Source organism: Ceratotherium simum, chromosome 10 (assembly GCF_057802395.1).
Source record: "Ceratotherium simum simum isolate JZ-2026a chromosome 10, ASM5780239v1, whole genome shotgun sequence".
In the NCBI taxonomy this organism is placed as follows: Eukaryota; Metazoa; Chordata; class Mammalia; order Perissodactyla; family Rhinocerotidae; genus Ceratotherium; species Ceratotherium simum.
The window spans coordinates 43459827-43480118 of record NC_141909.1 but is presented as its reverse complement, the minus strand read 5'-3'; positions in this window follow the sequence as shown (position 1 = coordinate 43480118).

Sequence of the window (20292 nt, the reverse complement as noted above, 5' to 3'; positions counted from 1 at the left end):
AGTTTGCAATCAGTGAATATTTATATTAGTAGCAATTGCACCAGACAGTAATTATCTTATCACAGAGGAAAAGGTTAAAAAGAAGCTTCTCCATTGGACACCCACTGTGTGGATAATTAAGTATCTCCATGGCTTCTTTCATTACTGCATTCAATAATAGTTAAATACTAGGGAATCTAGCTATAATCAGACATGATTTGATGAGACACACAGAAGGACAGGAACAAACAATTTTTATCTCTCGTTTTACTTGCTAAATTCCTTAATTTGATAGACAATGGTAAACATTTTTATAATATCCTCTAGTTTCCCACTGTTGTCCAATGAACAAAGCTATTAAATAGAAGCACTTAATTGGATCTTGTGACATTCTAGAAAATATATTAGGATACCTAAAGCAATTTTTTTCCTTAAAAGTCTGTTGAAAGTTTTTTGTGAGGGTAATCCTTAAAGGCAATTTATTTCTGACACATTTAGGTGATATTTGGAATGTTATTTTGTCAAATTGGGGTAATACACTCCTCTGTATTAATTTATCCCTTGAAGCCAATGAAAGTCTTTTGAATAAGATTACACACTTTCACTCTTTCAGGTTATCAAAAAAAATTTGTTTAACAAAATACTAATACAGGCTATTAAATGTTACCTGAGAAGCATTGAAAAATAATGCATTTGATTAAACTAAAATTAATTTAGTATAATTAAAAGAAATGCCAATAGCATTTTTATATTATATGGACAAGTAATAGGCTTGATGTTTCAGTTTCTGACAAAAGTTATTGCCTCAGTACGCAGATCATACCTGTCCCTCCCTTCTCTCTTCCTAAACTCACCTCGGAGCTCATGTTTCTATCATTTGAGAACATGAAGTATGCACAGATAGTGCCTGCTCATGCATTTATTTATTAATTCAACAAAACACTGTGCAGCCACTATACCCCAGACATTCTTCTAGGCACAGGATATGCATTGGAAATAAAAATGGGATAAAATTGCTTCACTGAGGGAAATTGGGGCATCATGTCAATGGTTAGACAAGACTTAAATTTTCATTCCACTACATAATTTTGGCACACTCAATTCTAGTACTGTAAAGTATATAATTTTTCAAGCCAGAACGTTGCATTTTAGAGAGCAATACTTTCACAGATTAGGTTTCTCTACGTATTCATAAAACGTCATTTTACAGAATAAATACTTATTGGTCTCCAGAATTTTGCTACTCACTGTTACTCATGTTAAGTGAAAAATACAGACATGAATTTCTGCTTACATTCTAGTGGTCTCTGGTAATGTTGAGGAGAGACCAAAAACAAAAAAATGAAGAGTCAGAGAATTTGAGATGAGCAACCAGTGTGATAGTAGGAGAGAGAGGAGTATAGATATCAAGGGAGCATTAACAGGAAACTGATTCCCAGACAGAATGGTGAACTAGGTAAAATGCTGCTGATCATTTGAATGAGATAAGGCCAAAGAAATCACCAGTGAATCTGGCAAATAAAGTTTGTGGCTAACTTTAACAATAACAATTTCAAGAAAAGGCAGAATTTGAATTTCTGATTGTAGTTGAGATGCAGACCCAGAGTAAATATTTCTTTTAAGAAATTTTGATGAAATAAGAAATCGAGAAATGGCATATAGCCAGAAATACAGATAGGGCTCTATTGTTAAGGTCAGAAAATATTTGAGCAACTTCCTTAATATAAAATCCATAAATAGAATTCATAAGGTTTATCGAAGTAATGGGGTAAATGTGCACATTCATTTATTATTTTCATTTAATGTAGAGGAAAAAATTCAAGTAATTTAGTCATATCTATTTCCTCAACAATAGAAGTCACAATCATTTTAAAATAATGTTACAGTTGTTCCAGATATACAGAAATACTATTTAAAATCAGATATTATTATTCAGATGTTACTGTGTTTATGATTCCTGCTGCTAGTTCTTGTTATTTAAAGAAATGCATGTACTATTATATCAAAAGTTTGTTGTTCTTAAGACTTTTAATAACATTTTAATTTTGGAATAATTTTATATTTATAGAAAGTTCAGAGGTTCCCTTCAACGAGTTTTCTCTAATTACAAACATTTTATATCACTACTATAATTTTGTCATAACCCTCCCAAAAAACAAAAAACATTAGTACATTACTATTAATTAAAGTCCTAACTTTAATACTGGTTTCAAGTTTTCACACTGATGTTCCTTTTCATTTCCATGATCCAAACCAAGAGGTCACTTCTGTCAGCGTGTCTCCTTAGCTCCCTCTGGTCTGTGACAGTGTCTTTGTCTTTTGAAGATTTTTATGACTTTGGCAACTTTCGGGAGTCCTGCTGATCAGATATTTTGCATAAAGTTTCTCAATTTGCATTTGTCTGATGTTTTTCTGGCATTACATTGTGCTTCTCACTCATCCTCTATTTTTCTTGCTTCAGCCTAATATCTGCTAAGTCTCCTAAAAGCCCTGATTCCTTTTATTGGAGAAGATCTGGGTTTTGGGTGCACTTCTTGCTATTGAAGTATTCTAGGCTTCTAGACTGTCTCAGCAGACAGCGCTAGGAAATGTATTCACATATACTAACCCAGATATATACATCTAACTATTATTGTTTCTGTGTTTTTCCATCTGTACATATATATTAGCTAACAGGATCATCCTCACCTTCCCCTTTGCTTATCTTGTAACTTTATTTCAATATGATTGGTTTGTCTTGTAACTCCATGTGTTTTTATTTTATGCAATTTATTTTTTCTGAGAAGGAATCTATGGGTTTTACTAGACTGTCAAAGACACCCATAGTATAAAAGGTTAATAACTTTGAATATTAGAGTATGTTTTCATGTTGATGAGAACAACCTGATAGGGAAGAGCAAATAGTTTTTTAATGTAACGTAATATGCAAAGGCAAAGATTTGGGGAAAATGACAAATGACGTGATGCAGAGCATACATGGAGGAGTTAGAGCAAGGTCCTGTTTACTTGTAGCAAAGAGAAATAAAAAGAATTTAGGTAAATTGTGTAGATTTTTATGAAGGAAAATATAAGGTGAAGTTATTCATCAGAAGTAGGATTGGGTATCCACATTGGAGATTTGAGGAGAGAGTAGAGAAGTAATTTGAAATCATTTCCTCAGGGAAGAGATCTTAAAAGGAAAGCGTATTTGGATTGCCTTGTAACGTCGAGATTACAAGTGAAATTATTACAGTGAAGTGAAAGTTACTGGTGGAGTCGTTTTTTTGTCTGTTTGGTAACATCTATCTGCTTATGTGAGAAATAGGTTAAAAGAGATTAGGGATTTTCAGATAAGTACGCTGAAAAGAAGGGCTAGACAGTTGAGTCATGGTTTCAGAAAACTAAAATGTTACAATAAATATTTGTTGTTAAAGTATTTTTACTTGGTTATCATTTGTAAAACCTAGCTTTGTATGTTTTTATGATATATGGAATTCCTTGTTTCTTTGTTGTTTGCTTATACATCTTGAAATAGCATTATAATACAGATAATTAAAATCAACTGGGGATTAATGAAAAATTTTGTTAATGTATGAAAAATGTCATTAAAATTCTATATTTTTAAGTAGTATTTTAACTAAGATATTTTAAGTGAACACTGGTGTATCAGTAAGTATTCTCTAAAGAAACAGAACCAGTGGGGTATATGTGTGAGTGTGTGTATAAAGAGATTTATTTTAAGGAATTGGATCAGATGATTGTGGGGGAGTGGAGGCTGGCAAGTCCACAATTTGTAGGGCTGGCTGGCAGAGTGGAAACTTAGGTAGGATTTCTATGTTACGGTGTTGAGGCAGAATTCCTTTTTTTCTGGGAAACCTCAGTCTTTGCTCTAAAGTCTTTCAACTGCGTGAATGAGGCCCACCCACTATAACCAGGGTAATCACCTTTATTTAAAGATTATAGATCTTAATTGATACCTAACTGATTATAGGTATTAATAATCACCAATTGATTATAGCTATTAATTATATCTTCAAAATTCCTTTACAGTAGAATAATGTTTGCCCAAACAACCAGGCACTGTAGTTATCTTAGTCTATTTGAGCTGCTATGACAGAATACCATAGACTGGGTGACATAAATGACAGAAATTTATTTCTCACAGTTCTGGAGGATGTGAAGTCAAAGATCAAGGAGTCAGCATTTTAGGTGTCTGGTGAGAGCCTGTTTCCTGATTCACAGAGGGCAGTCTTTTGCTGTGTCCTCACATAGCAGAAGGAATGAGGGATCCCTCTGGGACCTGTTTTATAAGAGCACTAATCCCATTCATGAGGGCTTCACCCTCATGACCTAATCACCTCCCAAAGGTCCCACCTCCAAATACCCACACATTGGGCATTATGTGTCAGCATATCATATCTCATTGTACCCAGGTACTGTAACAGCCATGTTGAGTAAAATCATTCATGTCTTGAAGAGCTTAGCAACATTTCTGGGCAGTGGATTTACTGACAACATATTTCACACATTGTAAGACAGTTCACAATATCCTCACTTTGCAAGATACTTAGCACTCATATCTGCTCATTCTTTGGTGGCTAACAGGACGAAACTACACAGGTGAGGTACACAGACTTTTGTGATTGAGAACTAGTGATGCAAGACATTCCTCACTAAATGGCCAAATACATTTTCTTAAAATATACTTTTTATCATGTTTATTTCTTAGCTCAATAACTTGAACCCTTAAATCACTGACCACAAAATAAACTCCAAACTCTGTCTGACATCTAACACATATTACGCCCTCTCCCACATTATAGGGGTGATATACTCTATGTCCTCCCAATATTCTATATCCTCATTTCACAGTACAAATTTCCACTAAAGTTAGTCTCACATGCAGAGTATCTCATTTATATGCTATTTAAAATTTCAACTCCAAGCAGTTTCCCATGTTGTATCTACTTTCTGGAATATACTTGTTCTCCTTCTTTGAATATTCAAATTCTACCCATGCTTCAACACAATTTAAAACGCCCACCCTGTCCACAGTTTACATCATTGGTGCAGGCACCTTCAATACTGTCTTTTGTGACTTTTTATTACTACTGTGATAACCATACCATTTATTTCCAAATCTAAGTACATTAAACATGAGAGTAAATACATGAAAAGTGACGAGAAATAAATTTTTTTAAATGACAAGTGATGTTCTTAACCTTGGACAATTAGACTGCTGAGGCGAAAGAGTAAGAAAAGAAATAGATATAATAGAAACATAAAAAATAAATAATAAATAAATAAATAGAAGCAGGTGGTGGAAAGGGTGAAGGGAAATAGGAAACAAACTATCATGAAACACAAATTTTTGTTGTTAATTCTCTACAAAAGAATACGTTTACATATTTCCTGAAACAATGAATAGGAATTGTTATCCTGTGATATTTTTCAATGTTATGCATTCTTTATATTATATTCTTATAACTTTTTAAAAAGTATACATAGATAGTATCATGTGGGTCCATTACTGAAAAAAACATTTTTGAATAAAACTCTAATAGGTAGGAGAAGTTAACATTAAGGAGTAATATGACTACTAAGTTGTATTTGTTTACCTGAGCACATACAATCTAAACTTACCTTTTAATAGAGTTAATGAGAATTTCCACTATTTATAAGCTCCAGCCATTCGATGGTAATTAGCATGGAGGTGTTATTCACTCTTGTCCTAATACAGGTTTCCTTTCAACCTAAGAGGTCCTGCTATGTTTTGCTTCATTGCTTTGCTTTATTGAACATTATACGACATGGCAAGCAATTAAGTATGATTGTGTAGGAAATTAAATCAGCAAAAGTGCATTAATGGTCAGGTTTAAATACATAAAAGCAGCAAAATTGAAGTAAAGTTTGGGGTTCTATATTTAACTTATCTTATTGTGTCCAGATAGTGTAGGATGTAAACTGTGTTAAATCATTCACATTTTGAAGAGCATAAAAATACTTCTTCACAGTGGATTTAGTTGATGATAGGATTTAAATTCCTGTCATGAAATGGTGGTAATTATCCTTATTTAATAACATACCCAGGGTTAATTTTCATCTTTGGACACATTGTTGGATGAATGGGGCTAAATTCTAAACAGGCAAGGTACTTGAATACATATGTAGTGTTCACTGGATTATCTATTTTCAGCATATTAATTAAATATATTTAAATATTATATCACTACTTAGTCTAATTTAATTTTTTGGCTTTATTTCACAGAAAGTTTGGATTAGTGAAAATAACACTGGAGAATGAGTCAGGAATAGAGTTAAAAGAGTTTTTTTATTGATTATTTTTAATAAATTATGTCCTATGATAAAAACGAATGGATAATTTTCCAAAATACAAGTTATAAATATTTATTCATAAGATCATCAAATTAAAAACAAATTGATAAATATTATTTCTATAAATGTTCCACTGCCAATGGTTCCTTCAATGTTTTCTTTCAAACTTTCTAATAAGAGAAAATTCCCATATCAAATGGAAAACTACCTATTTAATTTTTTTGATGCTGGCACATATAAATCTGGTTATGAAAACCAGGCCAGACAAACTAACACAGGAAAACTATAGACTAATTATAAGAGATTTGTGGCATTTTTACCTGGTAGATAAAGTTTTGGGCAAAGATTGACAAGACATAACAATGAACCACTTTATTCTTGGTGTAAAGGCATTAGTCTAGTCTGTTTCCCATATCGTTAGGTAATAATTGCACATTCTCTCTTCTCTTCTAAATTTCCAACATGTCGTCATACCTTAACTCATAACTGATGACAATTATACCTAATTAGTAAGAAAATTGAAACAATTGGAAGTGAATTTCCACAAAGTCTCATCACTCGTTTACCATCTCAATCTGTTCCCATAAACCTCTGTATTTGCAATATCATGCATGAAATGTCTTTGCTCCTTACCAGGATAAGCTCTCTCCTTTTACACAAGATACTAGTAAAAGATATTGCTTCTGCAATTCTATCTTTATCGTTATTTCGTTTTACTTCTGTCTAATTAAATAACATCCTATTGCACTAGAAAAAGAAGTCCTTTCTGTGTGATGTGGCCCCCTGCCACTGTTAGTTCTGTGCCATCATCTGCCACTACTTTCCTTCCTCATTTGCTCCATTCCAGCTACTTTGGAATTTTTGCTTTTCTTCTTGGAATATTCTAGTCATTCTCTCACCTTAATCCTATTTGGTATTTCTTTTGCCTGAAATGTTTTGCCTCCAGATACCTGCATTCCAAGATCCTAATCACCTGAATTTTGTGTATTAGTGAGTTCTTGATAAATTAACATGCTTCAGTTTTACAGCATGATTCTAATGTCATCTGGGAAAATTAGGCTGTAATAGATTAAATTTAAAAAAAATAAGAAATTTGGCCTAATAAATACTGAAACATATTTTAAAATATCAGTGATTAAATCAATGTGACGTATGCAGACCATATTATACAGTATATAATAGTTGACATAGAAAAAAAGTGTCATCTCAAATCAGCGGGAAAAGATGCTCAAAGTGCTAAATCAATGGCTAGATTTTTTAAAAACTGAAAATCTGCTTAGACCCTTGCCTCAGCTTGTGCATAGAGACAATCATCAGACGGATAAAAGAAGTTAAATTTAACACAAAAATCAGATGAACAAAATGACAAAAAGTAAAACTATCATAAAGGCTATGTTTCAAGTCTAGCAAAGGAGGAGATCTTTCCAAGCTTAAACAACAAAAGAATTCACAAAAGAAAAACTTAATATATTTGAATATATACAGTGACGTATTCTCTATGTCAAAAAGAAAAAGTAGAGCACGAATAACAAATTACTGGAAAGAAGCTTGAAGATAATTAGGATGTATACTTATAGCTAAGAAAAACATTGTTGCACCAAAGATAAATTATGAAAGGACTTAAAATGATATCTCACATAAATTTGGATGTTATATAATGGCAAATAAATATATGAAGAAATTGCTACCTCTCAGAGATTAAGGAAAACATACAAAGTACACAAATTAATTATAAAATGAATTATTTCCTTGATCATGCATAAATTTTGTCATAGGTGCGGTGTGTTAATAATACTACATTTATAGTGGGACTACAAATTGCTATATTTCAGCATTTTAGATCAAGAGTTTACTTTTTAAAGAGAAGCACTTCCAGAATGGTAGCATAAGGAGCTCTTCAGACTTTACCAGTGAAACAATCATAATTGTTAAAAATCTATAAACAACACACATACAGACACACACATCAATTTAATATCTCTGGAAATTGTCCTAAGAGCATATAGCAAATGGGGAAACATTTTTTCCAGAAAATGTGCTTAGTTATGGTGGGAACAGTGAGAAACTGTTGCATTTGAGCGATGAGCCACTCCCTCACCCTTCCATAGCTCAGCATGATGGAAGCTTTGCCTGGGGTGAGTACAGTCAAGAAGATGGGGTTTCCCTTCTCCCTCTAGCTCCCAGTCTAAGGTAATGGCTTCTCTTTAGGAGTGGTAGGCTGCCACTCATATCTCCAGCTCATTTCATGGAAACTCTATCCCAGGTAAGTGTTGCTGAGATATCTGGGGCTCCCTTCTTCCATCATCTATCCCCTAACCATAAGGCAGAAACTCGACCCTGTGCAAGGCAGACTGAGAGGACAGGGCTCTGATTGCCCTCACCCTAGCTTGGTTGAAGGACAGTTTCCACACTGAAAGAGTAAGACCAAGAATAGGGCTACTGCCCCACTCAGCACCCTGCTCAGCAGGTGTGTCACTCTGAGAGAAATGGGCTGCTCCCTCTGCTTCCAGCTCCGTAGTAATGGCACAGCATTTCTGCCCAGGAGAGAGGCAGGCTATGAGAACAGACAGCACTTTAGCTCTCCCTAAGGAAACTGACTTTATTGGGGACTGATCATATTTGGAAAAAATGTTGAGAAATTTATTCCTAAGGGTTCAATTAAAAACAATGGAGAATTTGTCAGTAAGCAATTAAGAGGAAGCTAGCAGCTCCATGAAAACAACAGCTAAACTTCAAACCAGGTAGAAATTGATCAGAGAGAATGAGGGTAAGAGACAGCTAAGAAGAGCCCTCCTGGGGTCAGAGCAAGCCTCAAAGACTGGCCTCCTTCAGTAGCTCGGCAAAGGGGCTTGAATTTAACTATTCAGACCATGAAGCAATATATGCTTCAGTGCATTGTTAAAAAGAATAGAGAAATCAGCTAGCAATTAGTGGAAGCTAACAGTTGGGTGTGACACCAGTAGGGGATAAAAGCTAGAAGGTAAACAGGAAGACCAGGGAAAGAGAGTCAAAGAGAGCCTAGCTAGGACCACTGTCGTCACAGGGGGAGGGGAGAGGTGCTCAAGTTGATTGTGAGTATGCCCAAGGCTGCACCCTCTGACCAGCAACATTAGAGATTGTACACTGAGGGGGAATAGATTTCATTGACATAGTTCTGACAAGTTGGTAGACAAATACACATGCAAGGAAGCAAATAACAGCAAGAAGCCCTGGAGATAGGGGGCTTGGTGTCCAGAATTGCTACAATATGAGTTGCTACATTATATTAGCTAAAATGTCCAATTTTCTATGCACAAAAAATATGAGACATGAAAAGAAACAGGGAAGTACAATCCATACACAAGAGAGAAAAGGAAGGCAATGTAAACTGGCTGAGAGGGCTTAGTAGAAAAATTTACAAAGCTGCTACTATAAATACATTCAAAGAACTAATGAAAAGTATGCTTAAAGAATTAGAGGAAGGTAGGGTGACAATTTCTCATCAAATAAAGAATATAAATAATGAGAAAGAAATTATAAAAAAAGATTGTATGTATATATACAATTTTAAAAAATTTGATAAGTAGAGTTTCTGTTTGCATCGGAAAATATTTTTAACATTAACACTGTGGTTCATCCAACTTTGTGGTCATATCAACAATGATAATGTAAACTCATTTCATCTTAATTGGTAAATAAATGAAAAACAATAGGATGTATTGGAGTATATAAGGAAGCCATTTTGTGTAAAACTAATTCTGCCTGACCTTGTTTTTCCAAAAGGGCCTGACGTGGCCTGTTGAGCGTGCATTGTACATCTGCTTTAAACATTTACTGTGTCTCAAAGACAAGAATGATGCACTTAAAGATAGGGATGTAGCTTCCCCCATATTGGCATTTCTTTAATGATAAACATCTCTTCCTGGAGACTAAGGATTAATTACTGCCCTGCTGTGCTCACCCTGGGACCACTGACCTGCTGACCACTGATCTGCTGTGCCAGCTAAGCATCTCAAGACAGCAGTAAAAGAGATGTTCCTGTCATATGTGATGTATACTCTTTGTTCCAAGATGGTATATAACTACTCTGTACACCCCACTTCTTTGGTGCACTTCCTTCCTTGGGGAAGGAAGGCCCTGGGCTAGCCCTCAGATCTGGCTCATAATAAACTCACCCCCATTTTGATTTATAGATTGATTACAGATTATTTGCATTGACAGTATTGAACTTTTTAACTTAATTTATGGTAGAGCCACAAGAAGGTCAGTTATTTCCCTTTCAGTAAAATCTATCTCCAACAGTTTTACTTTGATTATTTGAACTGGATTTGAAAAATGGAAATTATTATTATTGCAGTTAACTGAGTTTCTATTTGAAGAGATGGACAACAGTGAGATGAAGAGTGAAATAAAAGAGAGAAATGCTAAGTCTAGGCACACAGACACTTCTCATAGGTTTAATGATTAAGAATAACAATTTCCCAAGTCATTCCACAGCACTAGTACCACGAAGAGCCCACGCACGAAAATCGGTCCTTGCAATGAAGGCTACTTGTCAATGAATTTTCATGGACTAGAAATCCAAGAAGCCCTATTTCATTGTGTTTTGTACATGGCAAACAGCTTAAAAGAGCAACAGTGGCTCCAACAAAATTAAACAGATACATAGCTAGAAATCACAATATTTTACAAATAAAAGTTGTGATTGCTTTATACAGCCATTAGACTTTCAAAAGTAGCAAAGAAAAGCTTTTGTTTTAAAAAAGGAGCAATTAGTGAAAAGGCTCAAAAAGCAAATTTTTAGGTACAGAACTTAATGGCCAGAAAAGGAAAAGTCACACTGCTAGCGAAAAACCTCATAATTCTAGCATGTAAAATATAGGAAATGAATGCTGATGCACAATGAGAAATTGAAAAGGTTCCACTCACAAACAGTAACATACATCAATGTATTGATGACATGTCCCCTGAGGGAGAACAGGTGTCATGTAATAAACTGAAAACATCTTCTGCATCCACGTTGATGAGTCAACAGATTTAAATGCCACGTTGTGGTATTTGTCAGATTTGTAAATGGTGGTGAAATTCAATACAACATAGTCTGCCACAGATAACTGCCTGAAACAAGCAAATACCAAGATATATTTAATGGTCTGTCTTCCTATCTGGAAACGAAATGTCTGTCTTGAAATTACTGTGTTTGTAGCTATAAGGATGATGGCTTCATGAGAGGTTTTGCCTTCCTTATAAGAAAAGAAACTCCTGACTTCATTGTAATACACAGTGAGATGCTGATATCAAGATTCTTATAGTTGAAAAGAAATTGTTCTATTTTAAAAGTAAAAAATGGTTAATTTTGTTTTAAAAATATTTCACTCAAGAATGTTTAAAAATAAACTGTGTGAAAATCTGAATAAACAGAACCTAGATCTCCTACTACATGTAGACATCGGTGGCTCATCAGAGGAAGAGACCTCAAGGAATTCTTAAGGTGTTTGAGTTGAAAGATGAATTGTAGGAGTAATTTCAGGAAAGTGATAGGCCATATTTTCCAAAATGCTTTGAAGAAAAAGAATAGCTGGAGAAACTAGCCTAATTAGCAGATATTTTATATCCCTTAAACTATTTGTATAAGTTTCTGTGAAACCTTAGAGAAATGTCTTTATTTCAAGTGACAAGATTCTTGAATCTAAAAAGGAAATGATATTTGGAAAAATCACCTTGTAGACTTAAATCTTGATATATTTCCACTGATGCTTGGGTTTGAGAGTGCAAAATGTTTTTAGCAAGTCTCAAAATGCATTAAGAATTGCCTGGAAGAACTGAAAAACAGATAGAACAGTATTTTTACTTCTTTTTAACACAAGTGAGTGTTTAGATAAAAAACTTTCTGAATCCTCTGCTCAGTTTGAGAATCTTCCTTCAGGAGAAGAGGAGTAAGTTTGTGAGATATAGACTAATTGTACACTAAGGATTGTACACTGATCTATCCCTAGGCAAGCTAGGGAATTCTATAAAAGAAGAGAATCCCGCCGTTCATAAAAAAAAGCAAAACCAAACAACCAAAAAACAAAACAAAACATTTTGCTGCAGTTTCCAATTTCTACACTTGTGAACATTTTTCTTCTTCATCAGATACAAAAGTAAAAATTGAAATCAACTAATTTAAGTTGAAAATGAATCTGTATATGTTTATCTAAGCCAAGACTCAGAATCAAGAGTTATGTGTCAAAAAGAAGCACAAGTTTCCCCATAAAGAAGTAAATCTCAGGGCTGGCCCCGTGGCTTAGCGGTTAAGTGCGCGCGCTCCGTTACTGGCAGCCCGGGTTCGGATACTGGGCGCGCACCGACGCACCGCTTCTTCAGCCATGCTGAGGCCGTGTCCCACATACAGCAACTAGAAGGATGTGCAGCTATGACATACAACTATCTATTGGGGCTTTGGAGGAAAAAAGGAGGAGGATTGGCAATAGATGTTAGCTCAGAACCGGTTTTCCTCAGCAAAAAGAGGAGGATTAGCATGGATGTTAGCTCAGGGCTGATTTTCCTCACAAAAAACAAAAAATAAATAAAATAAAATATAATATTAAAAAAAAGAAATAAATTTCATTTTTAATTTTTGGTTTCACAAATAACACATTTTTTACATATATAGGCTCCTAAAAATGTCAAGAAACAAATACATTTTCAACTTTAAGTTACATTGATTTGTTTTACTATAAAGTTTTACTATAAAGAAAGTAATATGGATAATAATCATAACTAAGGTAAAATTTTGGAATCAGGCAAATCTAGTTCATCTTATAGGGATAGATAATATCAGGAATGTTATTAATAAATATCAGAATAAAATTTCAAACTTTTGTTGATTGAAAGATTTTTGAACAAAATTCATTTTAGTAGCGTTAATGGCAGATATTGCCATTATTTGAATTTTTTCAAGAAGTTGGCATGTGGTGATATTCTTTAAATTGGCTGCACTAACAATAACTTGGGAAAGATAAATTATAGATTTAGAGTGGTGAAAGTTCCTGGTAAAGTACAGACCCACAGATGATATTATTATAATAAGGTGAATAAGATAGGTAATGCCAAAAGTGTATAACTATAAATGATAAAAATGAAAAATAAGACAGAATAAGATATCAATTGACAATGTGACAAATAGGGTTTCTAGACATCTAGGGGAATCTTGCATCCTTTTCTGGTATTAGGTCAACAGACAACATCTGAGGACTGTCTACTCTTGAAGATTTTCTGAATAATCTTGGTTTAATATTTTTGAATAGCTATAAGTATTCAATTCTTTTCATTTGAAAATGGGTGACATGTTATTGGAGAAGATATATCCACAGATCAATTCCTTTTCATTTCATTACTGTACACGAACATCAAGAGTACCCAATAAGCTCTTTTTCCGTGAAGTTAAAAAGCTCAGAATTTTTCTGCAATGTTTTCTAGAACATGAAATTACCCAGTTTTAGTTATATTGGGGTGGATTGGTTGGGAGAATAGACAGTCTGTAGTTGATGATAAAATGTAAAATTCTGAGTATTCTTATAGTGTTCAGCTAAATAACCATGTACAAGTTGTAGGGGTGGAAATATTCCTTGTGGTCCATTGGCAATCACTCCCCAGGGATAGTCTGTGACTTTCTGAGGAGGGAAGGTGTGGGTTCATTAGAGATAAAGATAGAAGTACTGACCATGAGAGTTTACCGGAAGCCTGTTAGTTTAACTGCATTTCATTTTAGCGTTTTTTATTTGTTAAACTTTTCCAAAAGATTGTAGGTGATAAGCACAGTCTTTTACTGACTTGTCATGTGTGATTTTAGATTTATAAACTCTACTGAGAAAATTTTCCTTCTTTCTTCTGTTCATCCCTTTCCGAATTTGGAAGGTTGTTATGAAACTAAACATATTCTCACAATACAGCTCAGCAAATGGTGCCCAGGTCAGTGATGTGAGTAACTGACTGAAAAAGAGCATGAGGGGAGATTTTGGAGGGATGGTTTCTATATCTTGATTGTGATGATGCATACATTAGCATTTACAAGGATGTATAAACTTGTTAAAACTCATAAAATAAGTAGATTTTATTGTATATAAGTAATATATCAATACAGTTTATTTTATAAAATGATGTTTTGAGAGTCAAATAAAAATTTTTCCCACTTTTTCCAAGGATTAATAAAATATTAAAATTGAGAACCCAGAAGCAGTCGTCTTCTGGTCTAAGTTACATTCTTTCCAGATGATTCTCTTAACCTTTAGAATCTTTTGCCTTGGAACCTAATACTAAACATTAGGAAGAAGAGAAATTGATACCATTTTTGTTAGGCTTTTTATTATTATTATAACAACTTTTCATTATTTTAAAGTGATTTGTGTTATAGAATGGTAAGTGTTGTCCAAACATACTGGCAGAGGGAGAATTTTAATATGCCATCTATAAATTGTTAGCTCCAAAAAAAAGGTGCAACTTTTAATGTTTAGAAACCTCTTGGTTACAACAGAAGTAAACCACTTCTATTAATTCTTTCTTTCATTTATATATTCAGCAAATACTTTGTAAGTCCTTAGGCAGACGTGGGTCCTGTACTTATGAAGCAGGCACTCTAATGGGTGACAGATACTAAGTTAATGATGCTACATAATTAAAAATTTGTAAGGAATACCGCTAAGAAAAAAATAAAGTGCTAAGAAAACATATTAAAGGAAATTTTAATATAGGTTGAGAAGCTCTGCTAAGAAAGTGGTTTTTAAACTAAGCTACAAATAATATGTGTGGATGCCTAAACTGCTTTTTAGCACACAATATGAACTAAAAATGTGTCCATTTTGCCAAAAGATGACTTCTTTTGAGAGTAATGCATGCTGAATGTTTAAATAATTTGTATCCATTCTTACTTGAACAGGCATTTTTTACATTCCACTGAAGTTTAAGATGGCTTCAAATGGCTTTTTTGGCTGAATTAACGCTTACTTGTGCACTGATACCATAGCTAGTGCTGTTTTGTGGACGGGATGACACCAGAATGCTATTTTGAAACCTCATTCTAGAAGACAGACATTATAATGGCATTTTGGAAATGTATTATTTTATATCAATGCCAATACTGTATTATTAAACACATTTTACAATCAACTAAATGAATAAAATCAAATAATATGTTTTATGCATACATTGCATCGGTTCCCTATATAAAAATGAAAATATATTTTCATAGAAGCTTTTTGTAAATATGTAAAACCATTCATCTTGGTGTGACAGGAGTCCAGCCGGTTTCAGTGTTGCTATCGTTGGGGGACTCTCGAGAGAGAGAAGCAGCAAATTTAGTATTAATTACTTTGTGATATCACAAACATATGGTAATTTCATTATGGAATTATTCTCATGACCCACATCATGAAGTCTGGGCCAAAATTCATTTCAACAGAGATTGGGGTTATGATGAGAATGTGATTAAGATGAGAATTTCTTATCATAATACTTTCTTATTTGATTTCAGGGGAACGTATATGTGCTAGTAAATAAATTATGAGCAAGTAAACTCTGAACCAAAATGCTAACATTTCATTAGGTTTTAAAAAGTAAACTCTTCTCCTCTGAAAAATTAAATTAAAATAATAAAATCTAAACTTATGTTTGCATTATAGTTAAGGTTTATGTGTAGTGTGAAGTGTTTCAGAATTATAATAATGATATTTATATTTATTACTTAACAAACAAATAACAAACAATATTAATCATATTGTACTGTGGTTGTTAACTTTCTAATCTTCATCTAGAATTTTTTAGGTTCAAGGACTTTTTGTCTGACAAAATGTCGGCCACAATGTAAGTGACAGGTAAAAGTTTATTTCTTCAATTTTTTCCTAGCAAATTCTTTGGAGGCTCATATTGATCAGCAAATATGCTTCTGAAGAATTGCATTTAAATTTCAATAAAGAAATTATGTGAATCAATATTTTAGTCATTAGGCATCAGAATAAATTCTTCTCTGACTACTGCTGGGAAAGAGAGGCAAAGATAAGGGAATTGGAATGCCAAGACAGAAGGAAATAAAGATGCTTTAATATATCAGTATTCAATTTGCATCCACATCACATGATTCATCATTACCCAAGCAATACCAACAGTAACACATGCAAAACCCCCACATTTCACGCTGTCTCCCATTGGTTTCCTCTAATCTGATCTAGATATTAATTTAAATGAATTTCATTGGAATGAAAATATAGGAAAGCCAAACGGAAGAACTGTGTGATAGTTTCAACTCCTTGACCACAATTAGACAAAAACAAAAGGATAGGGGAATTCTTATTTAAATAAATAGTTTATAAATTGTCATGAATTAAATAATTATTTCCTCATTTATAAAAGTTTTAATTTGATAATATGGCATTCAAAAATTCCAATTCTTACAAGAGAACTATATCTATATCATCCTTCAGTAAGCGATGCGATATTTTCGGATCTCTTTTATCGTAGATTTTTCCTAACATGATGCACCTTGGCTTAAGCCCTGCTCCTTTTGTGCCTCTAGCAGGTATGGAAATGGAGAGGGATCAATCAGAGGCTTCTTTGTAGCACATATTGTCTAGGGACAGATCCAGTGCCTGAGAAAAAGTGCATATTACCTTGGATCCTGCTTCTCTAAATGTCAGGTATTGAAAGCCCTGTAGTAACTGCCACCACAGGTTTTCCCACAGGGACTTTTCTCCCTTTGTGTATATCTAACACCTCTGTAGTCTCCTCTTCTGTCCTACTTTTCATTCATGTATATAGACATTTTAAAATTTCCTGGCACTTTTTTTCCATGGTAAATACAGGGTTATATAACCAGAGAAACATAGGAAACAAGTAGAAATATAAGAAATTATAAATTTTAATTATCTCAAACAAAAAGTAATTAGAATATAATTGGAACATAAGTTGAATTTGATGCTGTCTCTATCAGCTCTTAGGATCCATCAATTTTAACTGTTAGTTGCACTCAGCTTAAGGATCATACCCTATTGAAAGCCTCACGTACCCATTTTATTCCTAGTGAGAGCTCCAGTGAAAGTCAAATTAATTCATGTTTCTGTGGACCTTCCAGACTATCATTATTTCAAATGTCTTTTCTCTTGCACCTAGGAAAGCCATAATATTGTGTTTGTTAACAGTGGAAAGAATACAGTTGCTCCAAATAAGACATGTTGTTTTGCCAAGATGGATAATTATTGATTCCAATGTTTTTCATTCTCTAGCTGTTTGATTTTTCTGTTCCATAAAAACATTTCTTAACCTTTATATTCTTACCTTGTTTCTCTAGTAATATGTCAAAAATTGCATATGAGTAAAGAAATGTCATAATTTTGCCTTTTAAAATAAGCAATTTTTGCCCTATATAAACCACTAAGAATATAATAAAGAATCACTAAATTTATGCCAGAATTTTGTTATATACCAGTTGCTCTGGGTATGTTGTTTGTTCAGTAGAAAGCGAGCACCGAAGGCACAAGAACCAGACTCCACTGTCCTACTTTTTAGGTGTATAAATAATGAATCATGGTGACAGGTGTCTCCTGGGGGGGTCTGTCTGCAGCACTTACTAATTAGTCTCATACAAAACCTCTGCTGCTTAATTTACTTAATTCAGTGTCAAGAGAGATGGGCAAAGAGGGTCTTAATCTCTTTTTAACTGTTGTGTAACACATTAGAAGAAGTTGTGTTGTCTATTTTATAAGAATCTGATAAAATACATACTGCACAGAAGTACTGATAAAATATACACTGCATATTCTTCTTTGCCCCCAGGGTAAAAGTTCTTGAATTATACAAACACACACACACAAACGCATATAAAACACATGTATTAACCGGTATGAACTAGGCTGCCCTCTGAAATTATATTTATCAAATGGTTGGCTTCATAATATGGAAGATTCTGAATAGTGTCAGTTAGATAAGGATTCACAACTCCACTAAATCTTATCCATTATATTTGGAGATGAAACCAGCTGCCATGTACGAGTGAAATAACAAAGTTTTAACTATAAGAGTGCAGTGACTAATATATACAGGCCTTTGCTTTTGTCAACCAAGTTGCTAAGGAGTTCAGCAGCTTTGAGTCTGCCAAAAGCACACTATTTCTTCCATAAAAGTTTGTCTTTATCTGTCTCAATGAGTCAATGCTTTTCAGGGAGTCTCCCAAATAAAATGGTAGGTAGTAAGAACTAATGTTTATACACATTGGGCTTTGCACCCATATTAAAATGATATTTCATCACATAATAGTGATGTGATGTTGTGAAACTTACTTATCCCAAATCTGACTTAGTTTCTGTATCCATAAATAGAAATTTCAAAAAGGACTATTTTGATTGCATTAGGGAGTTAGCTTTTATTAAAGAACCACCCACCCAATGCTGTCACCAGAAAATACCTGAGTTAATGTAGAAAATTTAGTTATTTAAAGGATAGTTATATTTTTGCCTTTAATTTGACGTATATAATCATTATCCAACTATTATGAAAATCTTTTTGCTGATATATGATTCTGTTTTTCATAAAATTTCTTTTCTATCTCTTTCATCATCGTTATTTTTAAAGGTGTCATATATTGATAAAATACTTTCAGTTTAAAAGTTACTTTCGAACACAAGATTTATTAATATAATGCATATTTATTATGCACATTTTATATAATAGCTTTCTTAATAGATTCCGTGTTTATAGTGAAAATAAGGTAAAGTTTATGTTCTGACAATAACACTGTACAAATTCAATAAAAACTGTGTGCAATACTGCATTATAAACTATAGATTACACATGAAAAATAATTTACTATCCACTATTTGAATGGAGTGTAGTCTTAATTACATAATAAAATATAAATAGTGCAAAAAATTTTAATTCTTATGAATTAAATACAACTTAATTCATTTAATTTATTTATTTTTCATCTCTTCACTGAGATTCAAATAAGGTGAGAAGAGAAAAATGTGGTGCAGACAGACAAGGAACATCTTTGTCTTTCACATGCAAGGTAAACATGCTGACAAATGTTGCTTTTAATATTTTCCAGTTTTTTAACCACTTTTTAGTGATGTCATTCAACTCAGGGCCATAAGCGTATTTCAAGAGTTACATCTTACTTTGTTATCAACGGTGCATCTGAAATTTACTTCAATACAATTTGAAATTTAAAGAACAAATGTATTATTACCAATTATTATCCTTCAGCCTTAAGAAATAACATAGCTTGAATTTTCTACCTTCATTATTTTCTTTTCTGTATTGAGACACAACTAAAATAGATGCATTAGTATATATTTGATATTTTTCACTCATAAACACAAAGAAGATATTTTAAACACAGCTGTGTCTCAATTTGACTCGCTCTTATATTATTCACTAGGATAAATTAAGCACTTAAAAAGAATTTACAGATTTATATTTTATCCATATATCAAGAATTATTGGATGGAATCTCTTAAATTAGGAATTATTCGAGCTGCTTTCAAGTTTCAACGCATAGAATAGGATCATTAAATGTGATTAAAAAGATACTGTGCCTAGTGGTTTAGTTTTGAATTCAGCCTTGCCACTTAATGCCTTTATGAGACCCCACTCCAATTCTCAATTTTCTAATTTGGAAAATGTGTCACAAATAACACCTAATTTGCTCGAGTGTTGTAAAAATAAATGTAGGTAATGTATAAAGCACTTAAGTTAGTACTTGGCACATAGTAAGCACTCAATAAATAAGAATTAACACCAAACGATAATGGTTATTTTATTGTGATAATAATTATGTGTTCATAATGCTTCCTATTCAAAATAATTCAAATTAATTTGAATAAAGTTGGTAAAAAGTTATTTCTTTGAAAAACAGATGCCAGTTATCCAAAAACTTTGATTGGTATATTCTTGTCATAATTTCTAGCACATCATATAATTATCCAAAATTTATTATTTCTTCTGAGTGAATACACACCCATCTCTTGATAAATTTGAGCTGTACTCATT